General features: G+C 40.7%; 1 pseudogene; it reads left to right on the forward strand.

Annotated features, from left to right (window-relative positions):
• Positions 1-538: 538 nt before the first annotated feature.
• Positions 539-9,856, forward strand: LOC117149687 (annotated as a pseudogene).
• Positions 9,857-17,319: the final 7,463 nt, after the last annotated feature.

The raw sequence follows: 17,319 nt of genomic DNA on the forward strand, positions 1-17,319 counted from the left end.
CGATGAAGAACGCAGCAAAACTGTGCGTCATCGTGTGAACTGCAGACACATGAACATCGACATTTTGAACGCATATCGCAGTCCATGCTGTTTATGTACTTAATTAATTTTATAGTGCTGCTTGGACTACATATGGTTGAGGGTTGTAAGACTATGCTAATTAAGTTTTTTATAAATTTTTTATAAGCATATGGTATATTATTGGATTAAATAATGATTTTATTCATAATATTAAAAAAGAAATGAAAAACATTATCTCACATTTGAATGTGAAAACGAAGAGAAATATTTTCTTTTTCAATCAAATAAATACTGAGAAATGTCTAGCATAAAAAATTGAAATATTTTTTCATCTAGAATTGTCTCTTATTAATGATTCGGAAAAGAAAAATTTGGTTTTGTTTTATTCTTCGTTGGTTCGTTAAATGGATAAAAAATAACTTTGCTTACAAGAACTATTGGAACTATTTATAACGAATTTAATTGATTGTTTTATCATTTATATATAAAGAATTTATGGCAAAAAATAGTTATATATACAACTCAACTCATATGGGACTACCCCTGAATTTAAGCATATTAATTAGGGGAGGAAAAGAAACTAACAAGGATTTTCTTAGTAGCGGCGAGCGAAAAGAAAACAGTTCAGCACTAAGTCACTTTGTCTATATGGCAAATGTGAGATGCAGTGTATGGAGCGTCAATATTCTAGTATGAGAAATTAATGATTTAAGTCCTTCTTAAATGAGGCCATTTACCCATAGAGGGTGCCAGGCCCGTATAACGTTAATGATTACTAGATGATGTTTCCAAAGAGTCGTGTTGCTTGATAGTGCAGCACTAAGTGGGTGGTAAACTCCATCTAAAACTAAATATAACCATGAGACCGATAGTAAACAAGTACCGTGAGGGAAAGTTGAAAAGAACTCTGAATAGAGAGTTAAACAGTACGTGAAACTGCTTAGAGGTTAAGCCCGATGAACCTGAATATCCGTTATGGAAAATTCATCATTAAAATTGTAATATTTAAATAATATTATTAAGAATAATGTGCATTTTTTCCATATAAGGACATTGTAATCTATTAGCATATCCCAAATTTATCATAAATATAACTTATAGTTTATTCCAATTAAATTGCTTGCATTTTAACACAGAATAAATGTTATTAATTTGATAAAGTGCTGATAGATTTATATTATTACAGAGCGTTAATTTTTCGGAATTATATAATGGCATAATTATCATTGATTTGTGTTTATTATATGCTCTTGTATGATTAACAATGCGAAAGATTCAGGATACCTTCGGGACCCGTCTTGAAACACGGACCAAGGAGTCTAACATATGTGCAAGTTATTGGGATGTAAACCTAATAGCGTAATTAACTTGACTAATAATGGGATTAGTTTTTTAGCTATTTATAGCTAATTAACACAATCCCGGGGCGTTCTATATAGTTATGTATAATGTATATTTATATTATTTATGCCTCTAACTGGAACGTACCTTGAGCATATATGCTGTGACCCGAAAGATGGTGAACTATACTTGATCAGGTTGAAGTCAGGGGAAACCCTGATGGAAGACCGAAACAGTTCTGACGTGCAAATCGATTGTCAGAATTGAGTATAGGGGCGAAAGACCAATCGAACCATCTAGTAGCTGGTTCCTTCCGAAGTTTCCCTCAGGATAGCTGGTGCATTTTAATATTATATAAAATAATCTTATCTGGTAAAGCGAATGATTAGAGGCCTTAGGGTCGAAACGATCTTAACCTATTCTCAAACTTTAAATGGGTAAGAACCTTAACTTTCTTGATATGAAGTTCAAGGTTATGATATAATGTGCCCAGTGGGCCACTTTTGGTAAGCAGAACTGGCGCTGTGGGATGAACCAAACGTAATGTTACGGTGCCCAAATTAACAACTCATGCAGATACCATGAAAGGCGTTGGTTGCTTAAAACAGCAGGACGGTGATCATGGAAGTCGAAATCCGCTAAGGAGTGTGTAACAACTCACCTGCCGAAGCAACTAGCCTTAAAATGGATGGCGCTTAAGTTGTATACCTATACTTACCGCTAAAGTAGATGATTTATATTACTTGTGATATAAATTTTGAACTTTAGTGAGTAGGAAGGTACAATGGTATGCGTAGAAGTGTTTGGCGTAAGCCTGCATGGAGCTGCCATTGGTACAGATCTTGGTGGTAGTAGCAAATAATCGAATGAGACCTTGGAGGACTGAAGTGGAGAAGGGTTTCGTGTGAACAGTGGTTGATCACGAGTTAGTCGGTCCTAAGTTCAAGGCGAAAGCCGAAAATTTTCAAGTAAAACAAAAATGCCTAACTATATAAACAAAGCGAATATAATACACTTGAATAATTTGAACGAAAGGGAATACGGTTCCAATTCCGTAACCTGTTGAGTATCCGTTTGTTATTAAATATGGGCCTCGTGCTCATCCTGGCAACAGGACGACCATAAAGAAGCCGTCGAGAGATATCGGAAGAGTTTTCTTTTCTGTTTTATAGCCGTACTACCAATGGAAGTCTTTCGCAGAGAGATATGGTAGATGGGCTAGAAGAGCATGACATATACTGTTGTGTCGATATTTTCTCCTCGGACCTTGAAAATTTATGGTGGGGACACGCAAACTTCTCAACAGGCCGTACCAATATCCGCAGCTGGTCTCCAAGGTGAAGAGTCTCTAGTCGATAGAATAATGTAGGTAAGGGAAGTCGGCAAATTAGATCCGTAACTTCGGGATAAGGATTGGCTCTGAAGATTGAGATAGTCGGGCTTGATTGGGAAACAATAACATGGTTTATGTGCTCGTTCTGGGTAAATAGAGTTTCTAGCATTTATGTTAGTTACTTGTTCCCCGGATAGTTTAGTTACGTAGCCAATTGTGGAACTTTCTTGCTAAAATTTTTAAGAATACTATTTGGGTTAAACAATTAGTTCTTATCAATTATAACGATTATCAATTAACAATCAATTCAGAACTGGCACGGACTTGGGGAATCCGACTGTCTAATTAAAACAAAGCATTGTGAGCCTAGCGGGTGTTGACACAATGTGATTTCTGCCACGTGCTCTGAATGTCAAAGTGAAGAAATTCAAGTAAGCGCGGTCAACGGCGGGAGTAACTATGACTCCTTAAGAGCCAATGCCTCGTCATCTAATTAATGACGCGCATGAATGGATAACGACGGACGTGTTTTCGTTGCGCTCGTGTACAGATTGCGAATAACTAAGTTTCCTTGTTTGGAAAGTAATTAAATCGGTGATTTAGTGCTCCGCGGAAGTCGAGTGAAAATTGTCGAGTGTTAAAACAAGCGGTTTGGAAATTATTAACAATAAACTATTGGAAATTTTCCACTCCGCACGTGCTGCGAGGCGAGCTTACGAGTAAGTTTTTCGAGTAAGCTTTTTGAGCAGCTGTCAAAAGCTTATTGGTGGCAGTCACTGCTAGGGTTTGTGTATAGGGACAGTTTTAGTGCTACCAGACGCTACCGATAGGTGGAGCTCTAGAGCATCTACCTTTTGTCACTGAGCAAACGAGCATACGGTTGCTGGGCGTCGACGGTAGGAGGAGCCACCATCGGAGTTATGCCGACGAGAGCGACAGCAGCGCGAGTGCCTTGAGCGGAAGTAGTGCTCGAGGAATCCAGACGAGGCAGGCGCAGAAGCCATCTGGCCTCTAAGAGCTCGGCGCCGACGCAGGCGAAATTGGTTGCCCTGGCGTCGAATGGAGTGCCAGAACCCGTTGGTGTACTTGAGGAGGCGTTTTCGTCGCTGGAGGACGCCCGGGCGGCTACGGCAAACGCTGCATCGATGCTGCCCCCCCCCCACGCTGCTGCCACCGCTGTTGATCCTACTGCTGCCCCTGCTGCCGACCACACTGCTGCCTCCGCCGTTTCCACTGCTGCTAAAATTGTTGCCACCACTGCCACGCCGCTACCGCTGCCGCCCGTGCTGGGCAAGCAGCCATGATGGCAGAGCTGTCGGCCACCCAGCGCATGGTGAGAAGCAGCTTCCGCAGCCTAGGAGAAGTGGACACGGAAGAGCTCTCGTATGCTATCAGCCGCTACGATGAGCTGGTGCTGGCGTTAATGCTCCGGTGTGGAGAACTGGAGACGCGGCTCGCTATGCCGCCACCGCCGCCGCCGTCGTCGAATCCGTTAAAGAATACGGCCGCCAATGCTCCCAGATGCCACAGGTTGCACCCATCGCTGCCCCGCGGACCACCAAGGTTCGCGAGACGTGGTCAGCGGTGGTGAAGTGCGACGACCCTGCGCTATCGGGGAAAGCTATAGCGGAAAAGGTGCGAACGATGGTTGCACCCTCCCTCGGAGTCAGAGTACATGAGGTACGTGAGCTCCGTCGAGGTGGTGGTGCGATCATTCGTACTCCTTCAGTTGGAGAGCTGCAGAAGGTGGTAGCATCAAAGAGGTTCGCTGAAGTTGGGCTAAATGTGGCACGGAATGCGCCGAGAAGCCGAAGGTCGTCGTCTATGACGTCGACACAGCTATCGGCCCTGAGGAATTCATGCAGGAGCTCCATGGAAATAACTTCGACAGCGATATGACTATGTCCCAATTTAAGAAGTCCGTGCACCTGGTGACCAAGGCGTGGTCGGTAACGACGGCGCCACAGTAAATGTAACGCTAGAGGTAGACGACCGCGCGATGGCGAAGCTTGATGTAGGTCGTGTCTACATCAAGTGGTTCTCATTCCGATGCCGAGCACAGGTCCGCACATACGCCTGCCACAGATGCGTGGGTTTCGACCACAAGGTCAGCGAATGCCGGCAGAAGGACAATGTCTGCCGCCAGTGCGGGCAACAAGGCCACACCGCGGCAAAGTGCCAAACCCGGTGGACTGCCGGAACTGCCGTCACAGAGGGCAACCCTCGGGGCATTACATGCTCTCGAACGTGTGCCCGATATACGGGGCGTTGCTGGCGAGGGTGCAAGCTAGACATTAATGTTTAGCTTCATCCAAGCGAACTGTGGCCGAGGCAGAGCTGCGACCATCGAGCTCGGAGTCCGACTCAGGAGATCGGAGTCTATGTTCGCGCTGGTGCAGGAGCCGTATCTCGGCGGGGACGGAATGGATGTGCTGCCTGAAGGAATGAGAATTTTCACCGATCGGCGAGGGAAGGCAGCCATCCTAGTAGATCAACAGGAAGCCATCTGTATGCCAGTGGAGACCCTCACCACGGATTATGGCGTATGTCTGGTCGTTAAAGGGAGCTTTGGCTCAATCTTCCTTTGCGCCGCATACTGCCAGTTCGATGCACCTCTGGAACCGTACCTCCGGTACATGGATGCGGTCCTGCTGCAGGCCAGCAGAACCCCCGCAATCCTGGGCCTCGACGCGAATGCAGTGTCCCCCATGTGGCTTAGCAAACTCTCTCGTCATGCGAGGGGCAAGCTAACTACAGACGGGGTGAGCTGCTGTCAGAGTGGATGCTGGAGGCAAGAGTCGCCGCCCTAAACCAGTCAACAGAGGTGTACACGTTCGATAATCACAGAGCTACTAGCGATATCGACGTGACAATCGTCAATGAGGCAGCATCTATGTGGGCCACATATGAGTGGAGAGTGGACGAGTGGGAATTGAGTGACCACAACATCATTACTGTTGTGGCCGAACCAACTACCGCGCGCGCAGTGAGAGCATAGCTCCTGTGCCGTCCTGGAACTTCTCCAATGCACGTTGGCGATTGTTCAAGGAGGAAATGGGTGAGTAGAGCAGCCGAACTTCCGGAAAACTTCTCAGAGTCGCCGTTGGACCAGCAAGTTTCGACCCTGCGCAGTATAGTACATAATGTATGTGATATTGCGCTGGGAAGAAAGTCAATTCGATCGCCCAACAGGAGAGCACGTTGGTGGACTGCCGACCTCTGCGCTGCAAGGCGCGAAGTCCGGAGACTTCGTCGCCTACTCCAAGATGGAAGGCGTCGTGATGACGGTGCCGCTATAGAGCGTGTAGTGGTCGAGCTGAGGCGGGCCTCAGCCAACTACAAGAAGCTCATTGGGAGGGCGAAAATGGATGACTGGAAACGCTTCGTGGGAGATCATGCCGACGACCCATGGGGGCGCGTCTACAAGATTTGCCGAGGCCGCAGAAAGTGCACGGAGATTGGGTGCCTCCGCGTGAATGGCGAGCTCATCACTGATTGGGGTGACTGTGCACGAGTGCTCCTCCGCAATTTCTTCCCAGTTGCGGAGTCCGAAGCACCGACTGCCATCGCGGAGGAAGTCCCACCGGCCCTCGAAGAATTCGAGGTTGATGCATGTGTTGCCCGTTGAAGAGCAGGCGCTCTCCCGCTTGGACGGCATCAATGGCACTATCTGCAAGGCAGTCTGGCGCGCCATACCGAGCACCTAGCATCGTTGTTTTCCCGATGCATCCGATTAGGATACTTTCCCGCGAGTGGAAGTGCCCACGAGTTGTCTCGCTGCTCAAAGGGCCAGATAAGGACAAGTGTGAGCCCTCTCATATAGAGGAATATGCTTGCTGCCAGTCTTTGGTAAGGTGCTCGAGGCCATCATGGTGAATCGTGTGAGAGAAGTTCTTCCGGAAGCTGCAGATGGCAGTTTGGATTTCGCCAAGGACGATGTGTGGAGGATGCTTGGAGACACGTGAAGAGCAGTGTTTGTGCCAGCCCGGCGCAATACGTGCTCGGCACATTCGTGGACTTCAAAGGAGCATTCGACAACGTCGAATGGAGTGCTGCACTCCGCCGACTAGCAGACTTGGGATGCCGGGAGATGGGCTTGTGGCAGAGCTTTTTCTCCGGCCGAAGAGCAGTGATCCGAAGCAGTTCCGGTACTGTGGAAGTACCGGTAACTAGAGGCTGCCCGCAGGGGTCAATCAGTGGCCCATTTATCTGGGACATTCTGATGGATGTACTGCTTCAGCGTCTCCAGCCGTATTGCCAGCTGATGCATACGCTGATGACTTGCTGCTTCTCGTCGAGGGAAATTCCCGAGCTATGCTAGAGGAAAAAGGAGCACAGCTGATGTCCATCGTAGAAGCGTGGGGCGGAAGTTGGCGTTGCCGTCTCGACCAGCAAGACGGTAATAATGCTGCTAAAAGGTGCCTTGAGACGTGCGCCTACGGTGAGGTTTGCTGGAGCGAACCTTCCGTATGTGCGTAGCTGTCGGTACCTTGCATCACGGTCAGTGAAGGAATGAAATTCCTCACGCACATAGCTTCGCTTCGCCAGCGGATGACCGGAGTCGTTGGAGCATTGGCGCGTGTGCTTCGAGCGACTGGGCTTCAGTCCTCGAGCCAGGCGGACCATATATGACGGACTCATGGCACCTTGTGTGCTGTTTGGTGCCCCGGTATGGTATGACACCGCCGAGCAAGTAGCCGCCCGGAGACGACTAGCCTCCTGCCAGAGGCTAATCCTGCTTGGATGCCTTTCGGTATGCCGAACAGTGTCCACAGTGGCACTGCAGGTACTTGGTGGAGCTCCCCGCTTGACTTGGCTGCTAAGTTTTTAGGCGGTCAAATACAAGCTGAAGCGTGGATACCCGCTGGAGGAGAACGACTGGCTATATACGAGGACACTACGTGTCTAAGCTGGAAGCAGAGGAAGACTCCCTAGAAGAGTGCTTACTGCAGAGTTGGCAGAACAGATGGGATGATGACAGCGAACCAGGACGGGTGACGCATAAATTCATCCATATGTCACTCTCGCCTATCGGGATCCAAGATTTGGATTCTCGATGAGACGTTTACCTGCTGACAGGTCACGGTCGTTTAACGATTTTTGCAAGGAGAGCCCTCAGCGATACCACTGCTTGCGCTTGTGGAGATCCATATGAGGACTGGATGCACATATTGTGCGCTTGCCCCTATATGCAGATTTGCGGAACCTCGATGGACTTGGAGTGCAGCGCCTTGGCGAAAACTGGACCTTCGATAGAATCCTGGAAGATCAACAGAGACTCAACGGCTGGCAGTGTTTGCGGACGAAGTGTTCCGTAGGAGGAGGGGTGTTTAGCCCAACAACTTCGCCGTGTGGTTAGCGGGCGAGAATACTTCCACAGTCCGCTATTGCTTGTCGTAAGAGGCGACTAATATAGCCATAGGTCCCTCTAACCCTGCTTGTCGGAGCAAAAGGAGGAGGCCCACCGAGCCTCTCTTTCGGTACCACGGGTTGTGCAGCTATCCAAGACTGCACATTGAGGGTAGGCCCCCTGGTGGGAGTATCGTGGTGGCTGTGGTTGGTACCCATATCGCGGGTAGAGCCTTCGTGCTCGACGTTTGAGTTACGGTGCTAGTTGCGCAAAACTCGGGTGCTGTGACCCAGAGATCAGTAGAGATTTTAGGTAGATCTCGCTCCTCAGCAAGGGGGAGTGCTTGCCCGGCAAGCAAGTACTCGAATTGCTACCGGGGTGGTCGCTATGTACATAGCTATAGCTTCTAGTCCGGGACGCTTGTCTGGCGTATCCAGACACTACACCATGTTGATACATGCACCCTTGTGGTGTGTTCAGGTGTCGTGGGTTGTAATCCCTTCAGTGTGGAACACGCCACGTAAAACAAGTTCGGAGAGATCTGAAAAGTCGTCGTCGTTGTCCCTATCTACTAATCTAGCGAAAACCACAGCCAAGGGAACGGGCTTGGAATAATTAGCCGGGAGGAAGAACCCTTTTGAGCTTGAACTCTAATCTGGCAGTGTAAGGAGACATAAGAGGTGTAGAATAAGTGGGAGATATTAGACCTCGGTTTGGTATCGTCAATGAAATACCACTACTCTTATTGTTCCTTACTTACTTGATTAAATGGAACGTGTATCATTTCCTAGCCATTATACGATATATTTATTATATCTTATGGTATTGGGTTTTGATGCAAGCTTCTTGATCAAAGTATCACGAGTTTGTTATATTAATCGCAAACAAATTCTTAATAAAACGATGCATTTATGTATTTTTGATTTGAAAATTTGGTATAACTCCAATTACTCAGGTATGATCCAATTCAAGGACATTGCCAGGTAGGGAGTTTGACTGGGGCGGTACATCTCTCAAATAATAACGGAGGTGTCCCAAGGCCAGCTCAGTGCGGACAGAAACCACACATAGAGCAAAAGGGCAAATGCTGACTTGATCTCGGTGTTCAGTACACACAGGGACAGCAAAAGCTCGGCCTATCGATCCTTTTGGTTTAAAGAGTTTTTAAACAAGAGGTGTCAGAAAAGTTACCATAGGGATAACTGGCTTGTGGCGGCCAAGCGTTCATAGCGACGTCGCTTTTGATCCTTCGATGTCGCTCTTCCTATCATGTGAAGCAAAATTCACCAAGCGTTGGATTGTTCACCCATGCAAGGGAACGTGAGCTGGGTTTAGACCGTCGTGAGACAGGTTAGTTTACCCTACTAATGACAAAACGTTGTTGCGACAGCATCCTGCGTAGTACGAGAGGAACCGCAGGTACGGACCAATGGCACAATACTTGTTCGAGCGAACAGTGGTATGACGCTACGTCCGTTGGATTATGCCTGAACGCCTCTAAGGTCGTATCCGTGCTGGACTGCAATGATAAATAAGGGGCAATTTGCATTGTATGGCTTCTAAACCATTAAAGTTTATAATTTATTTTATAAACGAACAATGGATGTGATGCCAATGTAATTTGTAACATAGTAAATTAGGAGGATCTTCGATCACCTGATGCCGCGCTAGTTACATATAAAAGCATTATTAATACAATGACAAAGCCTAGAATCAATTGTAAACGACTTTTGAACAGGCAAGGTGTTGTAAGTGGTTGAGCAGCTGCCATACTGCGATCCCTGAAGCTTATCCTTTGCTTGATGATTCGATAAATAAATGATTTTTCCTTGTAGCCAAACAAACACCTCGTCATCAATTTAGTGACGCATATGATATTGTCCCTATCATATAATTTTTGATATAAAAGACTTTAAAGAATTATATCAAGTTGCCAAATACCTCGTCATCAATTTAGTGACGCATATGATATTGTCCCTATCGTATAATTTTTGATATAAAGACTTTAAAGAATTCTATCACGTTGCCAAATACCTCGTCATCAATTTAGTGACGCATATGATATTGTCCCTATATATAATTAATATAAAGACTTAATGAATTGTGTCAGTTGCCAAACACCTCGTCATCAATTTAGTGACGCATATGATATTGTCCCTATCATATAATTTTTTGATATAAAAACTTTAAAGAATTGTATCAAGTTGCCAATACCTCGTCATCAATTTAGTGACGCATATGATATTGTCCCTATCATATAATTAATATAAAGACTTTAATGAATTGTGTCAAGTTGCCAAACACCTCGTCATCAATTTAGTGACGCATATGATATTGTCCCTATCATATAATTTTTGATATAAAGACTTTAAAGAATTATATCAAGTTGCCAAATACCTCGTCATCAATTTAGTGACGCATATGATATTGTCTCTATCATATAATTAATATAAAGACTTTAATGAATTGTGTCAAGTTGCCAAACACCTCGTCATCAATTTAGTGACGCATATGATATTGTCCCTATCATATAATTTTTGATATAAAAACTTTAAAGAATTGTATCAAAGTTGCCAAATACCTCGTCATCAATTAGTGACGCATATGATATTGTCCCTATCATATAATTAATATAAAGACTTTAATGAATTGTGTCAAGTTGCCAAACACCTCGTCATCAATTTAGTGACGCATATGATATTGTCCCTATCATATAATTTTTGATATAAAAACTTTAAAGAATTGTATCAAGTTGCCAAATACCTCGTCATCAATTTAGTGACGCATATGAATATTGTCCCTATCATATAATTAATATAAAGACTTTAATGAATTGTGTCAAGTTGCCAAACACCTCGTCATCAATTTAGTGACGCATATGATATTGTCCCTATCATATAATATTTGATATAAGACTTTAAAGAATTATATCAAGTTGCCAATACCTCGTCATCAATTTAGTGACGCATATGATATTGTCTCTATCATATAATTAATATAAAGACTTTAATGAATTGTGTCAAGTTGCCAAACACCTCGTCATCAATTTAGTGACGCATATGATATTGTCCCTATCATATAATTTTTGATATAAAGACTTTAAAGAATTCTATCAAGTTGCCAAATACTCGTCATCAATTTAGTGACGCATATGATATTGTCTCTATCATATAATTAATATAAAGACTTTAATGATTTGTGTCACGTTGCCAAACACCTCGTCATCAATTTAGTGACGCATATGATATTGTCCCTATCATATAATTAATATAAAGACTTTTTAAAGAATTGTATCAAGTTGCCAAACACCTCGTCATCAACTACTATATTATGGTTGCGCCGACCTCTCATATTGTATTCTCTTATGTCTTCATAGGATTTTGGCAATTATACGAGTAAATTAAATAATATACATATGAAAATGATTAATTATTATATGTATAGGGAAAAATGCTGAAATATCCCATATTATCTTAGTATTATAGAGGAAAGACCGTTGCGACCTCTGATATTGTTCAAAACTTATTATTTATATGATTTTGCATTATATGAGTAAATTAATAATATACATATAAAATGATTAAATATTATATGTATAAATGTATAAAGGAAAAAATGATGAAATATTCCCACATTATCTTAGTATTATAGAGGAAAGACCGTTGCTGACCTCTGATATTGTTCAAAACTTATGTATTTATATGATTTTGGCAATAATATGAGTAAATTAAATAATATACATATGAAAATGATTAATTATATATGTATAAAGTATAAGGGAAAAAATGCTGAAAATATTCCCATATTATCTTAGTATTATAGAGGAAAGACCGTTGCTGACCTCTGATATTGTTCAAAACTTATGTATTTATATGATTTGGCAATTATATGAGTAAATTAAATAATATACATATGAAAATTATTAATTATTATATGTATAAGGGAAAAAATGCTGAAATATCCCACATTCTCTTGTATTATAGAGAAAGCCATTATAGTGAGAGGGTATAGTAGTGTAAACGACCGGAATTACGACAGAGGGTTCAAAAACTACTATAGGTAGGCAGTTTGCCGACCTCTCATATTGTTCAAAACTTATGTATTCATATGATTTTGGCAATTATATGAGTAAATTAAATAATATACATATGAAAATTATATTAATTATATGTATAGGGGAAAAATGCTGAAATATTCCCACATTCTCTTAGTATTATAGAGAAAGCCATTAGTGAGAGGTATAGTAGTGTAAACGACCGGAATTACGAAGAGGGTTCAAAAACTACTATAGGTAGGCAGTGGTTGCCGACCTCTCATATTGTTCAAAACTTATGTATCATATGATTTTGGCATAATATGAGTAAATTAAATAATATACATATGAAAATGATTAATTATTATATGTATAAGGGAAAAAATGCTGAAATATCCCACATTCTCTTAGTATTATAGAGAAAAGCCATTATAGTGAGAGGTATAGTAGTGTAAACGACCGGAATTACGACAGAGGGTTCAAAAAACTACTATAGGTAGGCAGTGGTTGCCGACCTCTCATATTGTTCAAAACTTATGTATTCATATGATTTTGGCAATAATATGAGTAAATTAATAATATACATAAAATGATTAATATTATATGTATAAGGGAAAAAATGCTGAAAATATCCCACATTCTCTTAGTATTATAGAGAAAAGCCATTATAGTGAGAGGGTATAGTAGTGTAAACGACCGGGAATTACGACAGAGGGTTCAAAAACTACATAGGTAGGCAGTGGTTGCCGACTCTCATATTGTTCAAAACTTATGTATTCATATGATTTTGGCAATATATGAGTAATTAAATAATATACATATGAAAATGATTAATTATTATATGTATAAGGGAAAAAATGCTGAAAATATCCCACATTCTCTTAGTATTATAGAGAAAAGCCATTATAGGAGAGGGTATAGTAGTGTAAACGACCGGAATTACGACAGAGGGTTCAAAAACTACTATAGGTAGGCAGTGGTTGCCGACCTCTCATATTGTTCAAAACTTATGTATTCATATGATTTTGGCAATAATATGAGTAAATTAAATAATATACATATGAAAATGATTAATTATTATATGTATAAGGGAAAAAATAATCATATTATATATGAATATGGAAAAAAATGAAATGTTCCTATAATCTCTTAATATATAAGAGAATAGCCCGTATGTTGGGTGGCAAACGGAATTGAAAATACCCGCTTTGAGGACAGCGGGTTCAAAAACTACTATAGGTAGGCAGTGGTTGCCGACCTCCCGCATTATTCGAAATATTTATTTCGGATTATGTTTATATTGGTTACATACAATAAAGTATATTATTATCCGTACAAATTTGTTTCTCAGTTCTATAGAACACGGGACTTGGCTCCGCGGATAATAGGAATATACGCTTTATAGATAATATCGTTGAAACAAAAGTCAAGTTTCTATTATATATAGAATAACAAATCGTTTCCATATATTATCGTTAATTTTTGGAGGCAGGCAAATATTAATTTATTACCTGCCGTATAGTTGGATTATTATATCGTTACGGTATAATACAAATATGGATCTTATGAAAGAAATATTAAAATTATATATTAAATGTGGAAATATTATCATTGCGCTGGTTTTATGTTATATATTACCAGAGTATATATGAAAAGAGATAATTTTAAATTTATCTTCAAAATGCAAATGATTTAACTTAATATTTATATTGGTTAAACAAAAATTGTACATGTGTGGATACAATAATTATGTATGTTGGAAATAAAATGATATTTTATAATGAAATATGTATGTATAAAAAGATAAAATTATAGAAATATTATATATTACAATAATTAGATGAAATTCTTGTTATATTGGTAAAACAAGTATAAATTAAAAATGAAAATATGGATTAACGAATGCTATATAAAAATGGCCGTAATCGAATTGGATTTTTTTACTTATATATTTAAAATTTACCCAAAGGCGAAATATTGAATTTTATTCAATATAATAAAAATCATGGAAATTATATAAAGTGAAAAATCTATATATCTATATTATCTATTATATTGCTTATTTCGATTCAAAAATATATGAATGGAATTATGAAGGAAAAACATTATTCTGGTGATCCTGCCAGTAGTTATATGCTTGTCTCAAAGATTAAGCCATGCATGTCTAAGTACACACGAATTAAAAGTGAAACCGCAAAAGCTCATTTATATCAGTTATGGTTCCTTAGATCGTTAACAGTTACTTGGATAACTGTGGTAATTCTAGAGCTAATACATGCAATTAAAACATGAACCTTATGGGACATGTGCTTTTATTAGGCTAAAACCAAGCGATCGCAAGATCGTTATATTGGTTGAACTCTAGAAACATGCAGATCGTATGGTCTTGTACCGACGACAGATCTTTCAAATGTCTGCCCTATCAACTTTTGATGGTAGTATCTAGGACTACCATGGTTGCAACGGGTAACGGGGAATCAGGGTTCGATTCCGGAGAGGGAGCCTGAAGAAACGGCTACCACATCTAAGGAAGGCAGCAGGCGCGTAATTACCCACTCCCAGCTCGGGGAGGTAGTGACGAAAAATAACAATACAGACTCATATCCGAGGCCCTGTAATTGGAATGAGTACACTTTAAATCCTTTAACAAGGACCAATTGGAGGGCAAGTCTGGTGCCAGCAGGCCGCGGTAATTCCAGCTCCAATAGCGTATATTAAAGTTGTTGCGGTTAAAACGTTCGTAGTTGAACTTGTTGCTTTCATACGGGTAGTACAACTTACAATTGTGGTTAGTACTATACCTTTATGTATGTAAGCGTATTACCGGTGGAGTTCTTATATGTGATTAAATACTTGTATTTTTTCATATGTTCCTCCTATTTAAAAACCTGCACTAGTGCTCTTTAAACGAGTGTTATTGTGGGGCCGGTTTACTATTACTTTGAACAAATAGAGTGCTTAAAGCAGGCTTCAAATGCCCTGAATATTCTGTGCATGGGATAATGAAATAAGACCTCTGTTCTGCTTTCATTGGTTTTCAGATCAAGAGTAATGATTAATAGAAGCAGTTTGGGGGCATTAGTATTACGACGCGAGAGGTGAAATTCTTGACCGTCGTAAGACTAACTTAAGCGAAAGCATTGCCAAAGATGTTTTCATTAATCAAGAACGAAAAGTTAGAGGTTCGAAGGCGATCAGATACCGCCCTAGTTCTAACCATAAACGATGCCAGCTAGCAATTGGGTGTAGCTACTTTTATGGCTCTCTCAGTCGCTTCCCGGGAAACCAAAGCTTTTGGCTCCGGGGGAAGTATGGTTGCAAAGCTGAAACTTAAAGGAATTGACGGAAGGGCACCACCAGGAGTGAGCCTGCGGCTTAATTTGACTCAACACGGGAAACTTACCAGGTCCGAACATAAGTGTGTAAGGACAGATTGATAGCTCTTTCTCGAATCTATGGGTGGTGGTGCATGGGCCGTTCTTAGTTCGTGGAGTGATTTGTCTGGTTAATTCCGATAACGAACGAGACTCAAATATATTAAATAGATATCTCAGGATTATGGTGCTGAAGCTTATGTAGCCTTCATTCATGGTGGCAGTAAAATGTTTATGTGTTTGAATGTGTTTATGTAAGTGGAGCCGTACCTGTTGGTTTGTCCCATTATAAGGACACTAGCTTCTTAAATGGACAAATTGCGTCTAGCAATAATGAGATGAGCAATAACAGGTCTGTGATGCCCTTAGATGTCCTGGGCTGCACGCGCGCTAAATTGAAAGTATCAACGTGTATTTCCTAGACCGAGAGGTCCGGGTAAACCGCTGAACCACTTTCATGCTTGGGATTGTGAACTGAAACTGTTCACATGAACTTGGAATTCCCAGTAAGTGTGAGTCATTAACTCGCATTGATTACGTCCCTGCCCTTTGTACACACCGCCCGTCGCTACTACCGATTGAATTATTTAGTGAGGTCTCCGGACGTGATCACTGTGACGCCTTGCGTGTTACGGTTGTTTCGCAAAAAGTTGACCGAACTTGATTATTTAGAGGAAGTAAAAGTCGTAACAAGGTTTCCGTAGGTGAAACCTGCGGAAGGATCATTATTGTATAATATCCTTATCGTTAATAAACATTTGTTATAATACAAATAAATACAATTTACCCAAAATAAAAATATTACAAAATGATTCCACGGAATCAAAAGTTAAAGTCAAAATAAAATGAAGATGGCTTTTATTTTATATGTGGGGCTTGGCAACCTCATAAAAAGACTTTAACATTATTAATGTTGTTGTGCGTATTTGTGGCAGTACCTACTACAACAATGGCGTTTCCTATTAAAAACAAATTCTCGAAAATGGAAATCGAAGAAACTGAACAAAATTTGAAAGTAGAAGTCGAATTAAAATTAAAATAATTTTGAATGTGGTATTCAAAATAAGTGTGTGTGGTATATGGACCATAATATACACCGTTGCGAATATGTATGTTCATCTATGTTATGAGCATACGTTGGCTAATGCAACAACCTAAAATATACAATGTTTGTACCTGTCATCCATCAGGTTTAATGTTTTATATAAATTTTGCCAGTATGTGTCACCCAAAATAGCAAAACCATAACCAGATTTTTATGATACATAATGCTTATATGAAACTAAGACATATCGCAACATTTATTTTAGGTATAAAAAATAAATTTATTGAAGGAATTGATATATGCCAGTAAAATGGTGTATTTTTAATTTCTTTCAATAAAAACAATATTGATATTATATAAAAATGAATTATAAAACTCTAAGCGGTGGATCACTCGGCTCATGGGTCGATGAAGAACGCAGCAAACTGTGCGTCATCGTGTGAACTGCAGGACACATGAACATCGACATTTTGAAACGCATATCGCAGTCCATGCTGTTTATGTACTTTAATTAATTTTATAGTGCTGCTTGGACTACATATGTTGAGGGTTGTAAGACTATGCTAAATTAAGTTGTTTATAAATTTTTTTATAAGCATATGGTATATTATTGGATTAAATAATGATTTTATTCATAATATTAAAAAAGAAATGAAAAACATTAATCTCACATTTGAATGTGAAAAACGAAGAGAAATATTTTCTTTTTCAATCAAATAATACTGAGGAAATGTCTAGCATAAAAAATTGAAATATTTTTCATCTAGAATTGTCTCTTATTAATGATTCGGAAAAAGAAAAATCTTGGTTTTGTTATTATTC

The sequence above is a fragment of the Drosophila mauritiana genome, unplaced genomic scaffold, assembly GCF_004382145.1.
Source record: "Drosophila mauritiana strain mau12 unplaced genomic scaffold, ASM438214v1 U_29, whole genome shotgun sequence".
Classification (NCBI taxonomy): domain Eukaryota; kingdom Metazoa; phylum Arthropoda; class Insecta; order Diptera; family Drosophilidae; genus Drosophila; species Drosophila mauritiana.